Below are 4,594 nucleotides of genomic sequence, written 5' to 3' on the forward strand. Positions count from 1 at the left end.
TGAATTACCAAGGTACAGGCTATCTGCCACTCTAATAAGGACTTGTAAAAAGCTATGACAAACTTGGCTAATGAATCAAATGTCCAGAGAGGAGGAATTACGAGCAAATGAACATGTATTAGTTAATGCTCTTGAAGTTTGAGAGCTATAGCTTTGTTACACTGAGTTCTACTATTCGTTATTTAATTTTTTTTGTTTTTCTTCAGTCCGTTGATTTACATTGTTTTTCTTTATGTACATGCACATGGGTGTAATTGTGTTCAGTTTACATTGATTTTTGAGTTGGGTACTTATTGGTTCATTGAAGCATTAAAAAGATTTTCTCTGAATAAAAAATATTTTTGAAAAAATTAAAATGTTAACATGGATAGAATAGAGTCCCAAAGGACCACATTTCTTATTAGTGAGACCGCAAATTATGGTTTATCTTAAGGGTCATCACACCTCGGGTGACAGGACGATGTTGAGAGAGCGTCCCCTTCATAGCAACCTCTGTCTGTGTGGGGAATTGAACATGCACTGTTGGCTTTCCTCTGGATCACAAGCCAGCCATCCAGCCAACAGATTGCGAGACTGTGTAACTGCTATAGACAGAAATAGCCACAGTCAAAGTAAAATATAAACTTTGATAAGAAGGAGAAAAGGTACAATTCAGATAACGGTCAAGCTAAAAACTGAGAAAAAAAAATCTTCGCTGGAAATTGTATTTTATAGTGAGACAGTTGATTGCATGCTATCTTTGTAAGAATAAGTTGACCAAGTGAAATAACCAGAATTCCTAGTTGTGATTAGATGTCGATAACTATAAAATATAAGTACATTTCTGATTGTTCTGTGTGAGGCATGCTAACCATTGTCTGAAAGTAAAAAGCTGATGGAATATATTTTTTGAGGGTTGGTCCTCATCGGAAATGCCTCCCGAACACATGCTTGAAGAAACCCAAGGTAGGAAGTGCGTGAGTGTTGTCTGGTCAGTAACAGGGAACCAGAGGCTGAAAATGATTGAAAGTTCCTGCAATGTGAAGCTCAGGAGACAGTCAGATCACCCTCGATCTTATTAAATGGTACAGCACATTTGAAGGGCTGAATGGACTCATGATGGATTTTAGTTGCATGTGATTTAAAAAGAAACACTCTGTTCCTTCACTTAATGTTTTACACACTGGGGCACTACCATCTTCTTGAAACTGGGAATTATTTGGAATATTATTTGGAATATTCCATAATCAGCATTCTCCAGAGCATTCTACAATCTGTGGGGATATTACACAGGCAAGAGACACAGAGAGAGAGGGGTGGCTGCTGCATACAGGAATGAGAGTGGTGGAGCATGAGCCTTGTTTGGGTGTCGGTGCTGGAACAGACATACGTTTAGCATGCGGGACCAGAGAGCATACAATGACCTTATCCTCGCAGAGTGGGGAATGTCATCGATGTTTGTACTGTATTGCTGGACATTGCTACAGATCGCAGGTACTGCACTGAGCTGGGTGGTGAGCTCAGATAATGCTCGGTGGGTCTGCTGGTGTGGCCCACTCTGTGAAGAGATGTACTAACCCATCCACCAGGATATCTGTGACCCTGTTGACAAACCGTGGTGTAATTGACTCTTATCTGCTATGGTCTGGGTAAACTGTACATGGCAGCTCCAAACTGAGGAAAGCTCAATCGAGTGCCCATTGTCCTTTTAAAAGTGGCACTAGTGCAAGGGATAATGGAATGTCCAGGGGCATCCGGGCGATGCTGGATACCTCCAGCCAAGATGGGTGGGAGAATGGGGCTAGCATTGAATGAGAGGGACACCATGGGGTAGGATGGGTAGTTAATGAGGTGAGTTCGATATGATAGCACCAGGAAACTAGCTCGGCCTCGTGCAGACAATCCCCCTGTCACACTCAATGAAAATCACTCCAAGATAAATTATTGTTAGATTCAGCCCGACGAGTTGAAGACTCTGCTGACCCCATTCACAGTTACAGAGCTGCAGAACAAGTGTTCATCCACAACTCTCCATCATCTGAACTCATTGCTATATTCCATTCACCATCACTCCTCGTAATACTGGTTTATTTTGCCGGATGTTATTGAAATGTCTATATCTCAGCATTCTGAAACCTGTGAATACATCCTTCCAACACATTGTTGCTCAATTTCACCCTCTATGTCTATACCCAAAACCACTTTCATGCACAGAGACAGGCCATTCAGCCAAAACTGGTCCATACCAACCAAAATGTCCGTCCACATTAACACCATTTCCCTGCACTTGGCCCATATCTTTCTCTGCCTTTTCAATTCATATATTGTTCGAACAAAGTGCAGCGAGGTTTTGTGATGTCAAGAAAGGCCTCAGGAAAGATCTCACTGAATCTACCATTCATCTCACACCAGCAATAAGATTACACAGAAACAATTTGACTGGAGGTTATAAACAAGAAGTATCAGCAAACACTGGTGGGAGATGTGTATGGAAGTCAATACTGCAGGGAAAAAATGCGTAGTTCTAAACAGGAAATTAGATATACAAGCGTTTGAAGGCAAAACTCAACGGGTCTGGTACTATTTGAAGGAAGAAAGTCGAAAGTTTGGACATCAAAGAGTTTATCGGGTCAGGGCTCATCCATGGAGCAGGAAAGTCTATGTTTCAGTCATAAGCCCTTCATCAGGAATTCATTTCAGAATTCACTTTTTCCTAATCCTCTGTAGGAAGACAGTGAGTCAAAATCTTTAATTTGGAAATTCTTCATCAGAACAGCTTTTGTTTTCGATCTCCAGTATATGCAGCTCTTTGTTTTATTTTAGATCAGTAATTATCTTGCATGCTGCAAAATTAATGGACAACTTGGAAGAAGGGGAAGGGGTGAGGACAGAAGAGCAGGCAATGTGTCAGTCACAGCTTAAGGCCCTGTCCACCAGAATGTGAATCCTGAGGTGAAGGTCAAGGAGGGCTTGTCAAAAGCACCGCACTGGAATTGGACATCATTTGAACAGATGTGACAGATCCAGAGAAAGTTGGAGGATGCAGTTTCTCTCGCAGATGGTCATTGAGTGGCACATGGCTAGCAATACTGGTTTACAGCACCAATGACCTGGGTTCGATTCCACCCTTTGGTGATAATCTGTGCGGTGTTTGTACCTTCGCCCTGTGTGTGCGTGAGTTTCCTCTGGGTGCTTGGTTTTCCTCTCACAGCCAAAAATGTCCAGATTAGATGCAGTGACCTCATTAAATTACTCCGCAGTATCCAGGAATGTGTAGGTTCGCTGGATTGTCGATGGGAAATGTAAAGTTACCGGGGTAACCTTTGGGTTTATTGGTCGGGATGATATCTGGAGGGTCGGTGTGGACTCGGTGGGCCAAATGGCCTGGTTCCACACTGCAGGGATTCTATAATTTCTATGTAGCTCTCTGTTTGAAAACTCTTCCCAGGAGCCTAACTATAAGCACTGATACAATTTGCCTCAACAAAATGTTACATCTTCCATTTGTCTAACATGAACTCCATCCGCCACTCCTCGGCCCTTTAGCCTATCTGATCAGTGTCCCGTTTTACGCTGAGTTAACCATCTGCACTGTCCACTACCTCACCAATTTTGGTTTTATCTGCAAACTCACAATTCCTACTGTATTCACATCCAAATTATTTATATGAAATGACAAAAGCCATTCGATCCTTGTGGTCCACTGCTGGTCACAGAACTCTCGTCCAAAACTATATAACAGTTCACAAACATTTCCTTCGTCTACTATCCTTCGAGCCAATTACCCCCAACTCTCCCTGTATTCCATGTGATCTCACCCTCCAACTCTCCCTGTATTCCATGTGATCTCACCCTCCAACTCTCCCTGTATTCCATGTGATCTCACCCTCCAACTCTCCCTGTATTCCATGTGATCTCACTACGCTAACCAGTTTACCATGCGGAACCCTTTTGAATGCCTTACTAAAGTCTATATTCTATTCCACAGTTCTATTTCTGTGCCTTTGTCAACCTTATTCGTCACTTCTTCAAAACGATAAATAAAAGTAGTGGGACACGATTTCCCACACACAAAGTCATGTTGATTATCGCTAACCGGAATTTGCATTTCTAAACAAAAGTAAATGCTGTCCCTCAGAATCCCCTCCAACAACTTACCCACCAATGACATCAGTCCCACTTGTCTACAGTTTCCTGGTTTTTCCTTACCAATTGTTCTTAAACAATGACACAACCTTACCTGTGACTGTCCATGATACAAATATCTCAGCCAGAGACCGAACAATTACTTCCCTAGCTTCCCAACAGATCTGGGGTCCATTTGATTAGTTCATGGATCATAGAACAGTGCAGCACAGGACAGGCCCTTGAGCTGTTGATGTTGTGCCGGCAGTTTATCCTACTCTAAGGTCAGACTAACCTTCATCCCCTTCATTGTACTAAAATCCACGTGCCTAACCAAGAGTCACTTAAAAGGTCAGAGCGGGTTATCCAGCTTAATGCACTTTAAAACATCCAGCTCCTCATCTTCTGTAATATAGACAGTTTTCAAGGTATCACTATTCATTTCCCCAAGTTCTCTACCTTCCATATCCTACTCCACAGTAAATAATGA

Source organism: Chiloscyllium punctatum, unplaced genomic scaffold (genome assembly GCF_047496795.1).
Source record: "Chiloscyllium punctatum isolate Juve2018m unplaced genomic scaffold, sChiPun1.3 scaffold_92, whole genome shotgun sequence".
Taxonomy (NCBI): domain Eukaryota; kingdom Metazoa; phylum Chordata; class Chondrichthyes; order Orectolobiformes; family Hemiscylliidae; genus Chiloscyllium; species Chiloscyllium punctatum.